Source organism: Podarcis raffonei, chromosome 1 (genome assembly GCF_027172205.1).
Source record: "Podarcis raffonei isolate rPodRaf1 chromosome 1, rPodRaf1.pri, whole genome shotgun sequence".
Classification (NCBI taxonomy): domain Eukaryota; kingdom Metazoa; phylum Chordata; class Lepidosauria; order Squamata; family Lacertidae; genus Podarcis; species Podarcis raffonei.
The window spans coordinates 15409428-15433407 of NC_070602.1; the positions used below are offsets into that span (position 1 = coordinate 15409428).

Sequence of the window (23980 nt, forward strand, 5' to 3'; positions counted from 1 at the left end):
CTGTGTCTGTACTGCGTTTCAACCGTATTTATAATTCTGAATTTTAAACTCCTGTCATATGCCCCAGGACCTGCTGGCGAAGGGCAGGTAATAATCATCAGCATCATCCCAAAACTACTAAAATATGACCAAAAAACCCCCCAACGATAGCCGAAACCCTAAACTAAAAACACCTTCTGTGGAAAGCCAGCGAGGAAAGATGGATTCTCCGACATTTTCAAAAGGCCTAGAGTGCTGGGTCTGCTGGGGCCCAATTGGCAAGATCCTCAATGAAGCTGGCAACACCAAAAACCACAAGGAGTAGCCAATATTCTCCCTTAAGCTCATTCACAGCCCCAAAGAGTTAGGGTCATTACGAAGACAGCGAAGAACAATAGAAGCAGTAGGCTATCTACTCTGTAGCTTCCATTGCCTCTAGCTTAGCACATTCTGTCCGAGAATACGGTGTTAGGGGACTGAAATATAGTAGCTGTCAACGTACTACTGGAGAAACATCTGACCTGGTTACCTCTTGTTTATCTCTCTCCCTGGCCTTCCCCTTCTGTCCCAGTTCCACACTTCAATCAACTCAGAATGCCTTGCTCTTAGATCAAGGTCGGGCAGTTCCTCAAAGGCAATGTAACAAGATCTTCTTACAACTGACAGCTAGAGGGCATAAATTAAATTTCCTGCCATCGCAGCCTTCCCAACAGTCTGCGCTGTCACCAGAATGCCTTCCCTCCTGACTCCGGCCTACTAAGCATTCCCGGAGGGCGAAGAAAAATCACATTTCGAGCCGAGAAGGGTAAAAGAACCAATGTACATCTCCACTGCACCTCAATGGCTACAACCTTCTTGGAGCCATTTCTATTCCCTCTGTTTAAATTATTGTGAGCCACTCTTGACGCTGGTCCCTAGACATAACTTAGCACGCCCTTGGGGTTAAGCAATGAACAGTAGCAAACAGTTACACACTGCAATAGATCAAAGCTTATATTAAAAGCTGTTATAGAATTCCCTTCCCCTCATGCCAAATCCGAGGGTGCACGGCCATTTTGTTTCCCAAGACGTTTAATGGATGCTAACTTATTTTAATCAGGGCTTTGGCTATGTTAACTGCTTCCCAAAGAGGTTGCTGCTGCTGACTTGAATAGCTACGTTTTCTTTTCTTTGCTTCTTTTCCTTTTTAAAAAATTAATATTATCGCTTCTTTTTAATTCGTTTGCAAATTCAAAGGAAAAAGAAGAGGGAAGAGAACTTTTTAAAGAAAATTTTAAAATAGTATTGTTATTACTTTTGTGTATTTTCATTTGAAAAAAATTATTAAAAAATCAGTATTTGTGGTTTTTAAAGAAATTACAAAGACTTCACAGAATGTAAAATGTTATGGGAACTTTGAACGGAAGGGCAGGATAGAAACTATGCAAAATAAATAAATATAGCTGATAGATTATGGAAACAAACAGCAAACTCTTCATTAGAGGAGCAGGCTTTCTACACCAAAATGAAGTACTCACTATCTATCCAGATATACTCTCTTCAAATCCCCTGCTCTCTCCTTCTTAAAGGTAAAGGTAAAGGTAAAGGACGCCTGACAGTTAAGTCCAGTCGCAAAAGACTCTGGGGTTACGGCGCTCATCTCGCTTTACTGGCCGAGGGAGCCGGCGTTTGTCCACAGACAGTTTTTCCAGGTCATGTGGCCAGCATGACTAAGCCACTTCTGGTGAAACCAGAGCAGCGCACAGAAACGCCGTTTACCTTCTCGCCGGAGAGGTACCTATTTATCTACTTGCACTTTGATGTGCTTTCGAACTGTTAGGTGGGCAGGAGCTGGGACTGAGCAATGTGAGCTCACCCTGTGACGGGGATTCAAACCACCAACCTTCTGATCGGCAAGCCCTAGGCTCAGTGGTTTAGACCACAGCGCCACATTTTGCAAATGCTTGTCAGCCAATATACACCCAAACCCATTTCTGGTAATATAAGAATTCATCAATATGCCATTCATACACAAACTTCCCATGCTTTGCTTGGGTTGCCTTTCAATGGCTAACCTTGTTTAAGATTAATTTTTTTCATCGAATGTGTTTAAGTCAGGACTACTCTGCCGGAGAATAAAAAGCTGGGTTGTTACACAGTGCTTGGATCAAATACTGCATCTGGCTCATGCAGAATCTCATGCAGAATTCATGTGGCGTTTGAAGTGTGGGTATTTCTGCAGGAAACTGGAGAAAACCCAAGCGCTGGTCACTGAGATGGCACCTGTGGTCCGCCGCACGTTCAGCTTATGCCACTCTTTGCCTCTGAGGCTCCCGATTCAGCGCTACCTGTTTTATGGCGGGGCAATTTCATTTTAACATTCTAACACAAGTGCACCCCCCAGAAAACTGCTCATTTGAGTTGAATCCAATTAATAGTCGTATGTTGCCTTAGAGCCAGAGTGGAGAAACAGATCCGATCACAGGGCCGGATCCTTATTTCCTCAAACTCCAACTCTGACAATCCCCTGACTGACACCTGTCAAAAGTTCAGAGGAGGGGGGGTTACAGCAACCTCCTTCCGAGATGCTCCCTGCAATTGCCCACTGGCTGATCAAAACTTGGACTAGAGACAGGGAAAAGCTTATTGAAAACGGAATATTTTCTCCTCTGCTGAGAAAGCGGTTTGTATTTAATGGACTTCCTCCAGTGCCTGGAATACAAACTCCTTCCTCTGGGAAGAAAGAAAAAGATGCTCTGTTTTCCTTTTCCTTCCAAAGGTTGCAGTTTGTATTCAAAGCTCTGAAGGAAGCACCGTGAATGCAAGTCACTTCCTCCAGCCCCCACCCCCGCTATGCTAGGGAGTTTCCAGAGGATTAGAGCAGTTTATCCCAGCTGATTTGGGCAGCTTTGGCTGTGCAGGTCTCTCTTAAAGCTCTGACAGTCAGCAAGGCTCTTCAAGGAGCCTTACAAAGGGGCGTGCAGACTTTCTGGCCCAGCCACGATTTTACCTGCATAGGGCATCAGGTGTAAGGCTTGTGGCCATGTCTACCTGTTGGGCCAAATGGGCAGGGCAGGCCAGCAAGCCAAAAGTACCGCACTCCTCTCTTACAAGTTAACAGGCAGTGTTAACTTACATTTCAAAGAAAATAAAATTATTTATTTCTAGTCCCTTTTTATGGAAGAAGTATTATTATTTATTAAATTTGTATACCGCCCAATGCACGCAGGTCTCAGGGCGGTTCACAGCATACAACTGCAATATAGAAGCATAAAATACGTGATAAGAAATAGCAACCCAATACCTCATGTTACATTTGCTTCATGTTACGTTCTTTCAGGTTACGTCCCACGGTGACCCGGAAGTACCAGAAAGGGTTACTTCTGGGTTCCGCCGCTCGCACGCGCAAATCGCCGAATCACAACCCGCGCTTGCGCAGATGCGCCGCTGCGGGTTGTGCTCTTTTCATGTTGTGAACAGGCCTCTGGAATGGATCCCGTTCGCAACCAGAGGTACCACTGTAATTCCTCCATCCCCAGCACATTTTAAAAGGGCATCAGATGTCAATCAGCCAGAGGCCTGGTTCAAGAGGAAAGTTTTTTGCCAGGCGCCTAAAGTATAATGAAGGTGCCAGGTATGCCTTCCTGGGGAGAGCATTCCACAAATGGGGAGCCACTGCAGAAAAGGCCCCTTCTCATGCTGCCACTCTCCAGACCTCTCATGCTTAAACAGCTGTGCTTAATTGAAGCTGCCTCATAACCTGCCCTCTCAATCACCTATCCCATATATAGCAGGATATTAGCAGACATGAGGCACTTTTACAAGAGCATTTGGTAAAACCAAACCAAAGCAAGAATTTCCATGAAAACTGGAGAAAGCATATATATTCAGTTTCCTCTACTACTGCTGCCACCCCTTGGCTTTGCAACAACTAAAAGGGTAAAGGTAAAAGGACCCCTGACCATTAGGTCCAGTCGTGACCGACTAGGGTTGCGGCGCTCATCTCGCTTTATTGGCCGAGGGAGCCGGCGTACAGCTTCCGGGTCATGTGGCCAGCATGACTAAGCCACTTATGGCGAACCAGAGCAGTGCACAGAAACGCCATTTACCTTCCCGCCGTTTACCTTCCCTATTTCTCTACTTGCACTTTGACGTGCTTTCGAACTGCTAGGTTGGCAGGAGCTGAGACAGAGCAATGGGAGCTCACCCCGTAATGGGGATTCGAACCACCGACCTTCTGATCGGCAAGTCCTAGGCTCTGTGGTTTAACCCACAGTGCCACCCGAGTCCCTTTTGCAACATCTACTTGTCTTTAAAAAATAATAATACCCAAAATTTCAAGAAGAACGGTAGATGGGACAAAAGTTCTCCCACTCCTTCCCATTTTCCACTCCTAACTGCAATCCTTCAAGCTTGCCTTTCATTTAAAAAATAAAATAAAGGAAATTGAGATCAGGAGGAAAGAGATCAGGAACTGTGCATCATGTATGGTTTGGCCCTGAGAAGAGGTGGGCAGGTCAGCGGCTGATTTAGGGACTCATCAGAAAAGGTTGTTAAGAATTCACCTGAGCAGATGAGATCACCAAGAGAAATAAGCGTGGGCTTAACAAGTTTCTCCACTCCTGAATAAAGCATAAATTGGGGAAGAGAAGGTGACTAGAGAAGGCGATGAAGAAATGGTTTTACAATTTGAGGAGAATTACAGAGAGCGCAGGATGTCAGGGGCAGAAAGAGGACAGCCATTCAATGTTTAATAGACATGCAGCAATCAAAAGAAGAAAAAGGAAAATAGCACAGACCCCCCCCCAAAAAAAACCTCCCAAATAGCAGTATTTTGTCATATGGAACTGAACGACTTGATACAAAAAGGAAAGTGGTAAAACACTGCTATTTGGAAGAGTTTTTTTGCTGCCATATTTTTTTTATAAGTGCCTATTCACAGAGGCTCAGAACCAAATTCAGAAAGAGCAGCCTATGAGGGCTTTCTGTAAGCTTTAGGCAGCTTGATTGTCAGCTGGCAAATCATGTTTCCTATCAACTCAAGACATGGCTCCTCAGGGTTCCATTTTATGAAACAGCATATATTGGCTATCGATTTCCAGAAAACAGCCAGAAAAAAATGCACCAGTAAGCTATATCTCAGCAGGAAGTAGTGCTGACACACTAAAGACTTTGACAGGAGGCAGAAAAGTACTGCAAGGTGCCCAGGAGGAAGAGATCTTCACCCAGGTGGCACCCTGGATTCTTGGCTGCGATGGGAAAAGGGTGAGATTGTCCACAAAATTCGGAACCGACTAAAAATATGAATAAACAATTCAGTATAATTTGAACACTACACTTACAAAAAAATTAATCCAGAAAATGAAAATTTTGCACTCATATAAAGCTATGGTTTCCCCAGTAGTGATGTATGGAAGTGAGAGCTAGACCATAAAGAAGGCTGATCACCAAAAAACTGATGCTTTTGAATTATGGTGCTGGAGGAGACTCTGGAGAGTCCCATGGACTGCAAGAAGATCAAACCTCTCCATTCTGAAGGAAATCAGCCCTGAGCGCTCACTGGAAGGACAGGTCCTGAAGCTGAGGCTCCAATACTTTGGCCACCTCATGAGAAGAAAAGGCTCCCTGGAAAAGACCCTATTGTTGGGAAAGATTGAGGGCACAAGGAGAAGGGGACGACAGAGGACGAGATGGTTGGACAATGTTCTCGAAGCTACTAACGTGCGTTTGACCAAACTGCGGGAGGCAGTGGAAGACAGAAGGGCCTGGCATGCTCTGGTCCAGGGGGTCACAAAGAGTCGGACACGACTAAACGACTAAACAACAACAGTATGCCACTATACCACCAATATTCTTGTTTCCCTAGACAAAATTTATTCATTAAATTTGTATACCACCATTTCTCCCAAAAAGGAGCCCAACAGCTTACCTGTATAATGGCAGACGAAAGGGGCAAGGACATCTACGTTCGAACAGAGAAGAAAAGGCAACAAAAAATGAACTGTGAATCCGTTTCCCAGTTGATACCGTCAAATGTTGACTCCTGTAACTTAAGAGACAGAAGAAAACGCAATTTAAGTCCACGTGCAAAATTGAGATTGCATTTAAAATCACAAAAACCTCTGGAGAGTAGTGATAGAAGGACTTTGTGAAATTTGGTTCTCTTAATTTCTCGTTTTTCCACGCTTAAAAATCCAGTTTCCCACATTTCCAAGGCAATCAGCATTTTATTTTTTTAAATCCCCATGAAAACTGCATACACATTTTTAACTAAGGCACGCGTTTTTGCAAGCAATTTCCCCAGAGCTTTGCAGGGCAGGCAAGGCAGCGGGGAGCAAAATGTGCCCCCTAACAAATGCGCCTGGGGCCACCAACCCTCTGGCCCTCCCCACACAATGTCATTGCATAGATTTATTGATGACAAACATCCTAGCAGAACATAAAAGGACAATGTCTTGCAAAAACGAAACAAAACAAAAAAAACCTGATACTTTTCAATCAGATGCCCAAGCGTACTTTGCACTTGGCAAGCAGGAGAACAGATTTTTATTGATCACTAGCAGTGCTACTTCCAGCACAGTTACAGATCTCGATCAAGACTGATAGGTTTAGGTGTGTGCTTTATGAATGTCATTTAGGAAAGCAGGTCACAGGACCAATGAATCATGTAGCCTTGCAGCTTTGCATATCTGGCTCACATTATCCTTCGTGGAGCCCCATGACGAAGACATGCCCGGGCATCCTGAAACACAACGGCAAAATCGACACCTCCTAGTTATAAAACAGAAGAAGCAGCTACACCTTACATAGGAAGAACCAAGGGTTCAAAAGGTCTCACTTGTGAATAACATATTCACAATCTCACCTCCCTTCCCCCCCCCCCACGTTCTGTCAGAGTTGCTTTTCTGCGAGGGGAAGAATTTGAATTGTCACAAGAAATTCATCTTCCCTGCTCCACTCTAATGTATGTGAGTAAATCAGGATAGCATCAGTGCCAGATTTACATATAAACTAAACAAGCTATAACTTAGGGCCCCACTCTCTTGGGGGCCCCAAAAAACTTAAAGGGAAAAAACCCTGGATGTACATTTCCAAAATATAAGATAAAAAAAAAAAAAAAGCCTACGTACAGCAACAGTGTTTTGTGTTGCGTAGGCTCCTATGATGTAAGTCATGGGCCCCGCCTGCTAGCCTGCTCCCTAAAATATCACTGGTTTGCTCATTTCTATATATAGGGTGCCTACACTCTGCATGTGCAAATGGCTTTAGATACCTATTAGTTCCATAAATTACCATATAGCATATATTCAACACAAAAAACAGCAGCAATTTGTTATTGACAAAGGACAGCTGGACATATAAAGGGCCCCATTACCTTCAGTAGCTTAGGGCCTCATCAAACCTAAATCCGGCCCTGGCTAGCATGCAATGTTGCAAGCCTAATCGAAAGGACACTGTTATGTTTGCGGGTGCACGGACACACCTCTGCTTGCCCAGGTAAGGATCAAGCCTTTGCCAGCTTTCAACTGAAATGCAGGTTTAAAAGCCTAAGCTTTCTCAACAAGTCTTGTTTGAATGCTTTCAAAACAGCTTGGAGGGTGCGAGCAAACCACTCTCCACTTTCCCATCTCTTCCTGCTACGAGGTCCCAGAAAACTATATTTGGGGCAGAGAAGAGATGGGTAGGGCAGGTTAGATAGCAGCAGTGAGCACTCCTCAAAACCCTAGCTACCGTACTTTTCTCTCTATAGCACGCAGATTTTTTCTCCTAAAAAGTAAGGGGAAATGTCTGTGCGTGTTATCGAGCGAATGTGTGGTCCCTGGAGCCGACTGGCCTGAGCGCAGGGGCAAAAATCAGGCAAAAATCCAATCGCGCGAGAGAGGAAGCTGTTGTTTCCTGCATTCTGCCTCAGGGTCTTACTGCCCACCCTTTTCTGTTTCGGTTGCTGTTTGCTCAAACGGAACAAAGGGCAGGCAAATCCCCTCCCCTCCAGGCAACCCCTCCCCTCCAGGCAAGCAGAGGGGAAAGGAAAGGATCGCGTCCTTCCTTCTAATTCCACTCCGTGCTCCGGTGCTGCTGCGTCCAGGGAAGCATTTTAGGGACTCGCAGGCAGCCGGAAAACATGCAGGTGGGAGGGGGGGGAGGGCTGGCTTGGTGGGGGAAAACTTTTGCCTTCCTTTCCTCCCTCCCGTTAAACCCCTCTCCTGCATTCTTAGCCAGCTGCTTCTCTACACACCCCTCTTGTGCTCCTTGTCCCTTCTGTGTTTTTCCTTCCCTCCCCACTTAAAACGTGGTTACAAAGCACGGATCCACATGGATCCTCAGGATCTTTGCATTGGGTCACCCCAAATTCACCATCAGATCACATTACATGTCCATGGCTACAGCCTGCACCAAAAAAATCACGCACCCACTGTTGCCTGGGGCTGCAATGGTGCAAAAACGTGGTTACAAAGCATGGATCCACATGGATCCTCAGGATCTTTGCATTGGGTCACCCCAAATTCACCATCAGATCACATAGCATGTCCATGGCTACAGCCTGCACCAAAAAAATCACGCACCCACTGTTGCCTGGGGCTGCAATGGTGCAAAAACATGGTTACAAAGCACAGGTCCACAGGGATTCTCAGGATTTTTGCATTGGGTCACCCCAAATTCACCATCAAATCACATGTCTGTGGCCACAGCATGAGGCACAAAAATGATACATCCACTGTTTCTTCATAATTTCCCCCCCCCCCTTGTTTTCCTCTAAAAACAATGTGCGTGTTATGGTCAGGTGCATGTTATAGAGCGAAAAATACGGTAAGTGGCATTTCCTGCAAGGAATGGGGCCCCCGGTCCCACAAACCCCAACAGAAATGACATAATAGCATAGGCTTTGCAACAGGGATTCTAAATGACCTTTGGAGGATACTTCGAACAAAAAATTGTAGTAGCCGACAGTGCCAAGAGCAAAACAATACTGTAGGTTTCTGTGTGTGTTTAATGGCTACTTCTGAAAGACGCTTAAATCGTGTTACGGGGAGAAGCTAGGCTGCCTCCTTGTACTTAGTCCTGCAATAAGTTTCTCTAGTGCTGCAGATACAGTGGCGACTTTCTAGTAAGTGTAAATTGCCCAGCTTGACATCCTTGCCTTCAACATTTTAGGTTATACTTCATTCCAAGGGATGCAGTAATCTTTCTACCCACCCATCCCAGCAAGATGCCTTTCAATATTTTGGCTGCAACGAACAAAGCTTTTCGGCTGAAAAGAGTGCGTTCTAGTGGGCAAAACATCTGAAATGTTTCAAAGAGAACCTTGATCCCTTCCACTGGTTTAGACTAAACTTGCAGTACTACTATTGAAAAGTGTACTTTAAAACAAATATATATCAGTGACAGCAGCACAGAGGAGATAGCACACGTATATTTCCACTTGCTCTGACAAGAAGAGGTATTTATTTCACTTAACTTAGACCTGGAACGTCTTTACCATAGTTTGCCTAAATGTGGCCTAGAAGCAGTAAGAGTGCCTGGTGATTGATTGGGTCTCGGTAAACCCTAGACAGAATCATAGAAGGATCAGCTACTCCAACCCCCTGCAATGCAGGAGTATATGATCAGCTGCTTCTGCTGCTGAATGGAAAACTACATTCCCATTCACTGAATATTTCCTTTTTTTAAAAAAAAGGGGGGGTTCAGGGAGCATATATATCAACGGCTATTTCTACCTGAAGGAGCACCTCCACCCCCATTGTTCTGCCCGGACACTGAGGTCCAGTGCCGAGGGCCTTCTGGCGGTTCCCTCACTGCGAGAAGCCAAGTTACAGGGAACCAGGCAGAGGACCTTCTCGGTAGTGGCACCCACCCTGTGGAACGTCCCCCCACCAGATGTCAAAGAGATAAACAACTACCAGACTTTTAGAAGACATCTGAAGGCAGCCCTGTTTAGGGAAGCTTTTAATGTTTAATAGACTATTGTCTTTTAATATTCTGTTGGAAGCCGCCCAGAGTGGCTGGTGAAACCCAGCCAGATGGGCGGGGTATTTGTTGTTGTTGTTGTTGTTGTTGTTGTTGTTGTTGTTGTTATACCCAGGAAAGTGTGAAGGAAGGCAACCAAGATGACCAAGGGTCTGGAAACCATGCCTTATGAGGAATGGTTGAAGGGTATGTTTAGCCTGGAGAGGAGGTGACTGAGAAGAGATATGATGGCCATCTTCAAATACCTCTATGGAAGATGGAGCAGGCTTGTTTTCTCTTGCTCTTGAGGGTAGGACTTGAGGCAATGGCTTCGCTACAAGAAAGAAGATTCCCACAAAACATTTGGGAGGAAATTACAGACAGTAAGAGCAGTTCGGAAGCGGAACAGACTGCCGATGAGATGTGGTGGACCCCTGGAGGTTTTAAAGCAGAGGCTGGGTGGTCATTTGTCATGGATGCTTTAGCTGAGATTTGTGCATTGCAGGGGGTTGGACAAGATGCCTTGGGCACCTTCCAACACTATAATTCTATGAAGCCCAACTGAGAAGTATTGTTGCTCTACGAATGCTTCTGCAGAAACGTAAGAACAGACTGCTGGATCAGGCCAATGGCCCATCTAGTCCAACATTCTGTTCTCACAGTGGTCAACCAGATGCCTGCAGGAAACAAGCGAGCAGAACATGAGCACAAGAGAATTCTCCCCTCCTGTGGTTTCCAGCAACGGGTATTCAGAAGCATTGCTGCCTCCAACTGGGGTGGTAGAGTATAACCATTGATAGCCCACTCCTCCTCCATGAATTTGTCCAATCCTCTTTTAATGTCATCCCAAGTTGGTGGCCATCAGTGTCTCCTGAGAGCACATTCCATAGTATGACTATGACTATGAGGAGGTACTTTCTTTCAACTCCCCTTAATCTTCTGATGTTCACCTTCATTGGATGTCCACAAGTTCTACTGCTATGAGGGAGAAAAACCTTTCTCTATTAAATTTTCTTCATGTCATTGTAAGTTTTTATAAACTCTTATCATGTTGCCTCTTACTTGCTTTTTCTTTAAACTAAATAGTCCCAAATGCTGCAACCTTTCTTCATCCTCTTGATTATTCCTGAAGGCACTTTTCTAAACCTTTTCCAGCTCTACAATATCCTGGCTGAGGTGAGGTGGCCAGAACCTACAGCTTGTGTGCTCCACTCTCCTCTTTCATGAATCAGAGAGAGATTGAAAGGTTCTATTTTCAATTTCAAACAGACCACAGTTCCCGGTGACCTCCAAGCTCTGTGAACTGTGGTTTGCTTAAACTAGGATTTAGTGAGAACAAGGCAAGATCTAAATCCAATTTTTACTGACTACACAATAAACACAGTTTGAACAAATGGTGGTTCCCCGACTTCCAAACTCTGTGAACTGTGGTTTGTTTAAACTAGGGTTTATTGAGAACAAGGCAAGATCTAAATCCCTTTTTACTGACTTTTCAATATACATAGTTTAAACAAATGATGGTTCCCAGAGCTCAGACACCACAGGCAACTGTGGTTAGTTCAGAGGTAAAGTGGAACATTTCAATCTTATCAATGAACTCAATGGGACTTACTACTGAGAAGAGGTATACAGGATTGTGCTGTAAGAGTTGTCAGTCTGAATTTAGAACACCTTTGCACTGTAGCACACATAAACCTATGTGTCATGGGGATCAACAAGGGCCATGTATTGTAGAACGAACCCATCCATTACAGAAAATAATTTAAATGTCAAGGAACAAATCTAATTGACCTTATGAAATTTGCAAAACCCCTGTTCCAGAAAAGAAGAACGTCTTGTCTAGGGACACAGAGTGACAAATGTAGAAGCCTTTCAAAGGCAGATACAAGAGGAGATTGTCCCCTATTGCAGCATTCTCCAAACATGTGCCCTCAAGAACCACAGCTCTCATCAGCTCCATCCACCATGGCCAAAGCATCTGAAAGGCACCTTGGAAGGCTGCTCTAATACAGCTTTTCTGCCATAACTTCAAAAACTATCTTTCTATACATTAGATGATTCTTTATTTCAAACCAACATCGAGGTTATTATAAAAGAGAAGTTTCACATCGTAGGGGTGGGGTGGGGGAAAGAGACCTAATTTGCACCTATGAATGAATTATATAGTTGAATTAATTCATCAATCTATCTTGAAATCTGCATTTCACAGTATATTTCACACTTATCAACTAGCAAAATATTAATCAAAAAGGGAATTTCGTATGGAGTTGTTGTCCCGGCTATTGCTCCTCTCTGTAAGTCCCTGTTCATTCTTGGCTCTCAACTTCCATCCCTTCCAAACAATCAAGTATGGCGGTTTCTGCACCTCTTCTTAACATGAAGCGAGTTGGTTGCTAGACATGCAAACAGATTTGAGGTGATGCTGCAGAGCAGCAGCACCCCAGCTATGCAATGCCCTCCCCTCAAAGATATAGGTGGCAACAGCATTAGCTGACACTGGAATGTAAGCAAAGAGCTCAAGTCTTTGCAGGGGGTTAATGCAATGCAGCCAGTTGTAAACCAATAGACTGCCTGTAGTATTACTCATGGTGTTTACAAAATCTGATGTTTTAACTTTTACATTGCAATGCTCTTTGTGGCTGCAATCCTTTGTCTAGGTTCCATGATGCAACCCACTGTAGGATTAACAGTGGACTAGAAATTGAATTATTAAAATTATTTGTTTTTTTGTTTTTTGTTTTTTATAAATTTTTATTGATTTTCCAACATAAATTATAACACATTACAACTTACAATACAAAGACAAACAAAGATATAAACATGTATAATTTCATAACCTTTTTTTCTTAAACCCAATTTCGACGACTTCCCCATGCCTCCCTTTTCTGCATCCCTGTTTTAAACTTTTTCAGCAACCCCTAATCTCAATTACTTATAATTCACTTTCTTTAATCCTTTTTCTCTTACCCAATCATTTACCGCTGCAAATCTGTTTTACCTTACCCATGACATTTTAGCACTCAATAATTTTACAACAGTTCTTAAGGTAAAGTTTAAATTTCTTCCAGTCTTCTTCCACCGTCTCTTTTCCTTGGTCACGGATTCTGCCCGTCATCTCAGCCAGTCCCATATAGTCAATCACCTTCGTCTGCCACTCTTCCAGCGTGGGTAGTTCTTGTGTCTTCCAATACTTTGCTAAAAGGACTCTTGCTGCTGTTGTAGCGTACATAAAAAACGTCCTGTCTTTCCTTGACACCAATTGGCCTACCATGCCCAGGAGAAAAGCCTCTGGTTTCTTATGAAAGGTACACTTAAGAACCTTCTTAATTTCATTATAGATCATCTCCCAGAAGACCTTAATTTAATAATTTTGAATTATTAAAATTATTTGCTCCTGATGGCACCAAGGCATCTATGGCTCCTTTAAGAAGGAGACCACCACGTTCCTCTATGTAGTTTGGGGGGTGTGACCTTTTAGAGGCTCTCTGCCAGATGGAAGAATATGATCTATTATCACCCACCTCTCAGTTATGGTACCTCTTCACACATCCCCCCCAAAAAAGAGAAATAGCAGATTTCGTGAAGTCTTTTGTCTGCTGACTATGCATTGGTCACCTTTTAAGTTGTTGTACCCAAATTTTGCAGAACTGCTCCTGAGATCAAGGAGCAGGTTTTCATTTATGAACACCACTGGGCACCATTTTGAACCAAGATGGCAGACTTTTCATAACTGCCCTGGTTTTTCGGTGTCTCAGAATTCCTGAGCAATGCCAGGTACAAGGCTGCTAGTATAGAATCATAGAGTTGGAATAGACTACAAGGGCCATCGAGTCCAAGCCCCTGCCAAGCAGGAAACACCATCAGAGCACTCCTGACATATGGTTGTCAAGCCTCTGCTTAAAGACCTCCAAAGAAGGAGACTCCACCACACTCCTTGGCAGCAAATTCCACTGTCGAACAGCTCTTACTGTCAGGAAGTTCTTCCTAATGTTTAGGTGGAATCTTCTTTCTTGTAGTTTGGAACCATTGCTCCGTGTCCGCTTCTCTGGAGCAGCAGAAAACAACCTTTTCCCCTCCACTGGCACTGGAGAGCCAGTGTGGTGTAGTGGTTAAGAGCAGTAGACTCGTAATCTGGTGAACCAGGTTCGATTCCCCGCTCCTCCACATGCAGCTGCTGGGTGACCTTGGGCCAGTCACACTTCTTTGAAGTCTCTCAGCCCCACTCACCTCACAGAGTGTTTGTTGTGGGGGAGGAAGGGAAAGGAGAATGTTAGCCGCTTTGAGACTCCTTCGGGTAGTGATAAAGCGGGATATCAAATCCAAATTATTCTTCTTCTTCCTCTATATGACATCCTTTTATATATTTGAACATGGGTATCATATCACCCCTTAACCTCCTCTTCTCCAGGCTAAACATGCCCAGCTCCCTTAGCCGTTCCTCATAAGGCATCGTTTCCAGGCCTTTGACCATTTTGGTTGCGCTCCTCTGGACACGTTCCAGTTTGTCAGTGTCCTTCTTGAACTGTGGTGCCCAGAACTGGTCACAGGACTCCAGGTGAGGTCTGACCAGAGCAGAATACAGTGGCACTATTACTTCCCCATGCTGTAGTTCATGCGAAGAACAGCAAGGAGTGGACAGGTAGGATATTCCAAGAAAACCCAATGGAATTGGGTGGCAAATCCACTGACACACACCCTTCCCTTTCCTGCCCTCAACCTACACGAGCTGTGCCAGGGAACAAGGCTCTAGACATGACAGTAGCTCCACAACAAATCTCCCCTACTCAGGAATTGCTCTGACCATGTCATGAAGTCAGAAAACTTAAGTTTTATTTATAGAAATCCTTTGCCGTCTTCAGATCCAGAAGTCGCTGCTGGCAAACACTAATGGGATAATGGAATCCGTTGCCAACTGGTTTTTGAAGCCAAGGAACTTTAAAATAAAATGCATTAATAGCCGTTTGGCATTTAATAAGTTTTTTTAAAAAAAAGAAAAGAAAGAAATTAAGACATGAAGCCCTACGTAAGCTGCTCTTGCAATATAGTTCGCATCACTGGAGGGTCCACAGGGATTTCTACTGACAGCAATTTGTCTGGTGGTATTACAAGAAGCTGTACAAGGACGCTAAAGATATTTGGGATGCATATAAGTAGCAGCTTCTAACTGGGAAGCTGCCAGATCAAAAGGTACCCAGAGGACACCCGCCATTTTTTATCCTGCAAGTCATTACAGCATAGCAGAGGCTATGGAAATAGATGGTAATAAATGCACTGCCTCAGCAGCTACGTCTATTTTAGCTGGTGGTAATCAGGATTTCTTCAAATAACCAAGATTAATTTTTTTGTATAAGCGAATAAGCAAGGAGGCTGCGTTGGAGATCCAGAACTGGTTAGCCCCAGTTCCATTGCTTGAGAAGTAATCAGTCTTCACCCCATTGCCTAATGATCCAACGTTATCAGGTAACCTCCTCCTCCTTTCCCTGAACCTGCTCTTCAAATCTTAAGAAACGTGTGTGAAGCAATTATTCCCTCGGTAAAACGTTAACAGGCTGAATCTCGCAGAAAATCTGCAGGGCTATTTCACCCATACAAATCAGCAATTTCTGTTAACGTTTCCATAATTACTAAATGAGACAGTGTTAAAAGACAAGCTAATTGGCAAAGGATATGTAGCTGTCGTGAAATAAATTATATTAATATACTTCCTATGTGGATTTCCCTGATACCGTCATGGAGCAAGGGTGGGTAAGCTGTGGCCTTCGGCCTAATTTCTCGCACGTGTGGGTGACTAGAGGAAGAGACGCGGGACAAGAGGAGGACAAAATGTGGGAGAGGGAGGAACAAAACGTGCAATGGAAGGGGAGAACTCCTTGGTAAGAAATCAGAGGGCAAACCTCTGCAAGAGAGACTTGTATGTCCCTTGGCAGCCCACTCAGTGAGGAGATAAGGAGAGAAAAGTGTCTGGTACGCAGAGAGAGATAAATGGGTGGTAGTAAGTTGCTTCCCAACAGATTATCCTAAATTAATTTATTATTACAGTGGTACCTCGGGTTAAGGGACGCGGATGGCGCTGTGGGTTAAAACCACAAAGCCTAGGGCTTGCCGATCAGAAGGTCGGCGGTTCGAATCCCCACGACGGGGTGAGCTCCCGTTGCTCGGTCCCAGCCCCTGCCAACCTAGCAGTTCGAAAGCACGTCAAAAGTGCAAGTAGATAAATAAGTACCGCTCTGGCGGGAAGGTAAACGGCGTTTCCGTGCGCTGCTCTGGTTCGCCTGAAGCGGCTTAGTCATGCTGGCCACATGACCCGGAAGCTGTACGCCGGCTCCCTCGGCCAGTAAAGCGAGATGAGCTCCGCAACCCCAGAGTCGGCCACACCTGGACCTAATGGTCAGGGGTCCCTTTACCTTTACCTTTACCTTACCTCGGGTTAAGAACTTAGTTCGTTCTGGAGGTCCGTTCTTAACCTGAAACTGTTCTTAACCTGAGATACCACTTTAGCTAATGGGACCTCCCGCTGCTGCCATGCTGCTGCTGCATGATTTCTGTTCTCATCCTGAGGTAAAGTTTTTACCCCGAGGTACTATTTCTGGGTTAGCGGAGTCTGTAACCTGAAGCGTCTGTAATCTGAAGCGTCTGTAACCTGAAGCGTCTGTAACCCAAGGCACCACTATACTATTAATTAAATTTGTATGCCACCCTATGCCCATAGATCCCAGGGCAGTGGACAACACAGAATGTAGCTCTCAACAGAGAGGGGAAAAACATTTCCCAACCCTGACATAAAGAGGTTGCTGTTTTCCCCAAAGGTTTTTGAGGGAGGAATCAGATTTCTAAATCCAATATAAATAAAACATGCTATGCTTTCGAAAACATTTCAATATGCCCCCTGTACAAATCCTGCTAGAGGCACAGTCTCCACCAGAAGCTGTTGCAGTCAGAGAAGGATAACACAATGGAGAACCCTCCTTCGGTACACTTTGACATTGCCTCCATTTAGACTCAAGATTAAAGAGTGATCTCAGCACCACCACCCAAAATATGAGCTCCAGAGAGTTGGGGGACCCTCCAGAACCAGGTGTGGAGGGTTGTAGCAGAAAGGCGAGTCAGTAAAACTCACTTTTTCCCTTCCTCTTCCTGAGCACAAGGCTGCATACTGTCCAATGAAGTACAAGCATCCCCCCACATATGGACGTGTGAACGGCCGTATAAATGCAGTGCCAGGAAATAAATAATTCAATTCAAACTTGGAAATGCTGGGAGAGGGAGAGTCCTCGTGGCTTGCAAGGAGAACCTCCCCGGAACCCAAAGAGGGTGTTGATGAGGGCAGAGGGATCCCCAAAGAGACCAGAGACGCAGCGGCACTTTGTTGAGGCTGCTCAGCCTCCCCGGCGAACAGCTGGTGTGTGGGGTTGCGCAGCAGCCGCTTCTCACACATGCTCCAGCTAGACCCAGAGCTTCAATGCCAACTGTGGGTATTTTAGATACGGTGCTTTTGTTTGGGATTGGCGAGAGAGCACCAGGGAGGGCATTTGAAGGGTGCTCCCCACTTTACGCGATTTCACTTACACGCGAAGGGGCCCGGGACATAACCCCCGCATAAGTGGGGGGAAGGGGACACGTTTATATAATGCAAAGGCACACACAAAATCAAAGGCAGAGACCCCAGGCATTGGAAACATCTTTATTAATATGCCTAAACACAATCTTCCCAAGGTACTGTTTGCAAGTCATAGCTTCACATTTCCTAGCACAATTAACATAAACTGCACCCAAGTATTTTAAGTTCCGTTTGCACCATTCACATCCATGTGGCCAATTCAGTTTAAATTCAGAATTCTGACCAACTCAAGTTGTGAAACAGGTGTTTGAAAGGTAAGTGATGGGGAAAACAAGCAACAGGTAAAATATGGATCCGCAGTTGCTATATCCCTCCATTTTATAGCTATAGTTCAGAGGTCAGCAAACTTTTTCAGCAGGGGGCCGGTCCACTGTCCCTCAGGCCTTGTGGGGGGCCGGACTATATGGGGGGGGGGTGAAATGAATGAATTCCTATGCCCCACAAATAACCCAGAGATGCATTTTAAATAAAAGGGCACATTCTACTCATGTAAAAACACGCTGATTCCCGGACCGTCCATGGGCCAGATTTAGAAGGCGATTGGGCCGGATCCGGCCCCCGGGCCTTAGTTTGCCTACCCATGCTATAGTTCCTAGCAATAATATCCCAAATCCCAAATCAAGAGGAGCAACACTATCTATAGCGTGAAAATGGTTTGCATTAGTTGGAATCATCTGCAGCTAAGAGAACAAATCTTACCTTAATCCAATAAATGGCCTGAAAAGAAAGCATTACTGTTTAACAGTACCGTTCTGGTACAAAATATGGTGAAGGCCCATACGCTGAACTTAAGTCCAGTGCACTGAAATAGACCCAGAGAGATACACATGTGCAGCCCCTGATATGCAGTAGCAAAACTTCACAGAAAAAAGCATATTTCTAGTTTCTTGCCTAACAGTCAAGCCTCAAAAATTCCCCTGCACATAACACAAGACGCTACCTTTCTGACTCATGAACTGCACACCTGCCTGCCCCTCCTTTGCAAGTGGGAAGGGGCAGGCAGAGGAGTAGAGAAATGTTACCATAGACTTGCACTTTTCACTGTCTAATACTAGCTCACACCAATTACTGCATTGCAGTCTTCCTTGATGGCTATACAATCAAGTCAGCATGGGAAAGAGCTTTAGGAACACAAGTATACAGTAAACTGCTTTTGCAGGAGCCATATAATTAAGCAGATTACCTTCAAGGCATTGCAAATTGAGTCAGGACAGAGGTTACCAAAGTAGGGTGGAATCTTCATGGCCTGGCCTCTCTATATTCCTTCCTCCCAGCCCCTTTTTGCTGCTCCAGGAAGTGTTTCATCACTGAATTGTTCATGGAATACCTATTTCGCATGACCAAAGCAGAATTTGTGAAGAGGAAAAACCAGATTTTTATCGCTACTTAGCTCCAAGCAGATTTTCTTTCTTTCTTTTCACTCTAACACGTTTCTCTCTCTCTCGCACAAAATAGTGCTATATAAGACATTCGTCAGCAAGCAAAGAATTTGACCCGGCATTCCATGTTGCTGCAAAGCAAAAGGTCCATTATCTGGTATTGGCCAATACTTTTAAAACAGGGGTAGTTATGATAATATTCAGCTTTGCGAACGCAGTGACACCCACCACTGTGTTAATGAAATATGGAACACAGCAAAATGTGGGCGTAACCACCTTGAGATCAGCCCGGGCTGAATGGATTTTTAAGACGATTCCACTGAACACAGCAGAACCACCCATTCTGAATTCCATTACACTGCTTTTCCATTACTGGCACGTTCATTTTGCCATAGGAAACATGGGAAGGTACCTTATTCCAAATCCAACGACTAGCTCAGTAAAGCCTGAGAGCCAGTGTGGTGTAGTGGTTAAGAGCGGTAGACTCGTAATCTAGTGAACCACTCACCTCACATAGTGTTTGTTGTGGGGGAGGAAGGGAAAGGAGATTTTTAGCAGCTTGGAGACTCCTTAAAGGTAAAGGGACCCCTGACCATTAGGTCTAGTCGTGACCGACTCTGGGGTTGCGGCGCTCATCTCGCTTTATTGGCCGAGGGAGCCGGCGTACAGCTTCCAGGTCATGTGGCCAGCATGACTAAGCCGCTTCTGGCGAACCAGAGCAGCGCACGGAAACGCCATTTACCTTCCCGCCGGAGAGGTACCTATTTATCTACTTGCACTTTGATGTGCTTTTGAACTGCTAGGTTGGCAGGAGCAGGGACCAAGCAATGGGAGCTCACCCCGTCGCGGGGATTCGAACCGCCGACCTTCTGATCAGCAAGTCCTAGGCTCTGTGGTTTAACCCACAGCGCCACCCGCGTCCCTTTTCGGAGACTCCTTACGGTAGTGATAAAGCGGGATATCAAATCCAAGCTCCTCTTCTTCTTCTTCTATAGCACACTGACTGGCAACAGGATTTCAGGCAGGGGATATTCCCAGCCCTACCTGGAAGATGCCAGGGATTGAACCCGGACCTTCTGCATGCAAAGCAAATGTCCTACACCAAGCGGTGGCGCTTCCCTTCCATATTACGTCCACATCTGTGTAACAGGAACTTCGTGCACATGCTTCTTGAACCCAGAAGCGTTTTGAGAGCACTGTTCACGTGCCACAATCCGAGGTGGATGATCCCTACCACAGTGTGCCCGAAAATCATTTGCAAAGCAGATCATCTGAATTGCTATTGCTTTGCCAAGAGGTAGGGAGGATTTCACCACATTGAAGGCAGGCGTCCATCAGAATTCCCAGGCGTATAACTGTAGAAGCACAAAGCTCATTACCATTTACTTCCAGCAGAGCATGTACTATGCTGCCAACTAGTGCCCAGATCAACACAACACACTACAGTGTAGACACTAATATATCAGTTTCAGTTTCTCATTTTCCCAGCCTTAAATGCGGTTTGCCACAATTCCACACCACTCTGAAGGTCCTCATGAAAATTCGCTTGCATTTTATTGCATGTTCCTCCTATGCATTTTTGCAAGCATTCGAAGTAATGTTTTTGTTATTTGTTATTTTCTTTTCTTTTTTTTAACTTCTTTTTATTCATTTTCTATAATCAGACAACAACAAAACGAAAAGGAGAAAAAAAACAGTAAATAACTCACACATACCAAAGAAAGTTATTTTCACTTACACATGTGCTAATACATGCATACTTTCCCCTAATATGTGCATTCTTTGTATGTCCATTTCGGTTAGAGGCATCACAAAATTTGTACCTGTTTTATACGCTGAACACATGCCCAATTTTAGCAGGGGCAGGAGATTCTGTGGTCAACCAGGGGAGACGGCTGCAAGTACATAGGTGCCTGCTAGCACCATGTTGGCGCTCCTGAACTATAAGGGCAATGAAGAGAAATCCAGCAAACAACTCCCATTATCCAGAACCACCCTAGACAATGGTTATGCATTATGGAAATCGTAGTCCAAAAATATTTGGGAGCCCAAGACTGAGAAAGACTGCTCTTGGCAAATGCTGAATGCCACCTTAAAGGTTTAACCCAGAGCTTTCCAAACTGTGTGTCACAACATGTTAGTGTGTCACCTGCAGTGTGTAGGTGTGTCGTGCGTGCGCTCCTCCCGGGGTGGGAGAGAGGTTTGTGTTTAACCTCTGGTTTACTAGTAAAAGTGAATTACTGTGTCGCGAAATGATGCATGTCTAAAAAGTGTGTCACCAACATGAAAAGCTCTGGTTTAACCTGTTGAAAAACTACACCGACACTTGGTTTTTACAGCCAAATAAATCTCTTTGTATTAGCAGGCAAAATAAAAATAAAAACAGAAATAAATGTTCTGTCTGTGGCAAGCAAACAAAGTATATATTATCAAAATGTCCAAACAAGAGCCTTTGGGCACCTCCTGGCGCAACCAGATGAAACGTGATGCATTTGCTGAATACTTGAAGCCATATAGTGCCTACAGTGAAAATGGGGGATGAGATTGACAGCCTGGGGCAACTATGATTCCAAATGAGAAACCCTCAGCAAGCTTCATTCACCGGGACATAATCAACCTCGTAGGAACATTTTTAATTAGCAGCCAGATGGAATAGTTTACACTACAGTTCTCTCACCAATCACATATTCCACAAAGTTGCTTGGCGAAAAAGAAAAAAGGTGGTTGTTTAAATATATATACATATATATGTGTATCTTTTATTCAAGTATTTACTTGCCAACTTCTCACATGGGACCATGCACAACAGAATAAGATGAATTTTATACTTTAAAATACTTTAAAATGATCCGATCTTAGCACAGCCCGAAGTTTAAGAGAGCAGTTTTTAAGACAGGGCTAGGCTCTCCAACAGGGGTGGCTAATCTCCACACAAACACCCCACCTCCCAGCCAATAGCAAACCTTGGTAACATCTGGTTTGCTGAGTTAGACGACTCGGTAGAGCATGAGATTCTTTATCTCAGGATCGAGGGTTTGAGCCCCATGATGGACAAATATTCCTGCACTGCATGGGCTTGGACTGGATAACGCTACCTCTCTTTTAAATCAGAACCAGTGAACGTCCTGTGTGAGTGTCTGGAGGCGGTTGGAGGATGGATGGTGGCTAACAGATTGGAGATGAATCCTGACAAGACAGAAGTACTGTTTTGGGGGGAACAGGGGGCGGGCGGGTGTAGGGGACTCCCTGGTCCTGAAGGGGGCAACTGTGCCCCTGAAGGACCAGGTGCACAGCCTGGGAGTCATTTTGGACTCACAGCTGTCCATGGAGGCGCAGGTCAATTCTGTGCCCAGGGCAGCTGTCTACCAGCTCCATCTGGTATGCAGGCTGAGACCCTATCTGCCCGCGGCTGTCTCGCCAGAGTGGTGCATGCTCTGGTTATCTCCCGCTTGGGCTACTGCAATGCGCTCTATGTGGGGCTACCTTTGAAGGTGACCCAGAAACTACATCTAATCCAGAATACGGCAGCTAGACTGTTGACTGGGAGCGGTTGCTGAGACCACATAACATCAGTCTTGAAAGACTCCTAGTACATTTCCAAGCACAATTCAAAGTGTTGGTGCTGACCTTTAAAGCCCTAAACGGCCTCGGACCAGTATACCTGAAGGAGCATCTCCACCCCCATCGTTCAGCACACACACTGAGGTCCAGCTCCGAGGGCCTTCTGGCAGTTCCCTCACTGTGAGAAGTGAAGTTACAGGGAACCAGGCAGAGGACCTTCTTGGCAGTGGTGCCCGCCCTGTGGAACGCTGTCCCACCAGATGTCAAGGATGTTATGTACTGAAGTTCTCACCCTGGGCCAGCAGGGGGATACTGTAGATAGTTTTCACTCAGGTCCACGTCAGTTATTTTAGGCGGGAAACCCTGGGTTGTTGTTGCTCCAATGTTGACAGCTGGCTGCCTATAAAAGCAGGCCGGTTGAGCTGTTTGCTGTTCAGTTTTCTGTTCCAGCTTCCAAAATAAAGAGCTGCTTTGGAGAAATCGCTGTGTCGTCTGCCATGTCTACCCACTATTCAACAAAGGATATAAACAACTATCTGACTTTTAGAAGACATCTGAAGGCAGACCTGTTTAGGGGAGTTTTTAATGTCTGATGTTTTATTGTATTTTAATATTTTGTTGGAAGCCGCCCAGAGTGGCTGGGGAAACCCAGCCAGATGGGCCGTTTATTAGTAGTAGTAGTAGTAGTAGTAGTAGTTGTTGTAGTGGTAGTACAAGCCCGGGTTCCAATGTAAACACTAGGCCAAATGACGGCTTAGCTCCCATCTCAAGTTAAGAGTGGGTTAGACCCCCTGTCTGATTCCTTGGAGGGCTGCTGCCAGTCAGAAGCACTGAGCTATACAAATACCTTGGGTTACAGACTCCGCTAACCCGGAAGTAGCACCTCGGGTTAAGAACTTTACCTCAGGATGAGAACAGAAATCGTGCCGCGGCAGCAGCGGGAGGCCCCATTATCTAAAGTGGTACCTCAGGTTAAGAACAGTTTCAGGTTAAGAACGGACCTCATCATCATCATCATTTTTTAATTTGTATAACGTCTTTCTATCTTACAATACTCAAGGTGGTTTACAAGCTGAAGAAACAAAAAATGTACATCCTATAACAATCTAATGCAATACAAAAATGTGATAATAAAACTTTAAAATAGGCAACCTACATCAAAAAAGCAACATTCAACCATCATTAGAATAGTATTAAATAATAACAACATATAAAAGTTAAACAGAAATCCACTCAACAGTTACAATAAATAATTTCTAAACTATTATCAATAAAACAACAGCAAGCCACAGTACATAAAATAATACAATTCAAATTGAGAAGCAGAGACTAGAGGGTGGGGCAAGGCAGGTGGACCTCCGGAACGAATTAAGTTTGTAACCAGAGTTACCACTGTATAGGCCATTCAGCTCCACAAATATAGTAAACTGGGCTTCTTGTTAAATACACATCATTCTCTTTTCATAAGACTGCACCACTGGAAGAGTAAAGTAGCGCTCAGCTGCTACAAAAGGAAGGT

General features: G+C 44.7%; 1 protein-coding gene across 8 annotated transcripts in view; it reads right to left on the bottom strand.

Moving 5' to 3' along the window:
- The window catches only part of TRAF3 (TNF receptor associated factor 3), an 84088-nt gene that overhangs the window by 40150 nt on the left and 19958 nt on the right, over positions 1-23980 (bottom strand). For 7 of the 8 annotated variants that reach the window (XM_053368933.1, XM_053368854.1, XM_053368688.1 and 4 more), the window contains one exon: positions 5888-6007. The gene's annotated coding sequence lies outside the window, so the exon portion shown is untranslated. Of the gene's footprint in view, positions 1-508; positions 1104-5887; positions 6008-23980 lie in introns of those variants that run through there. The other variant, XM_053369017.1, reaches the window with a different exon arrangement.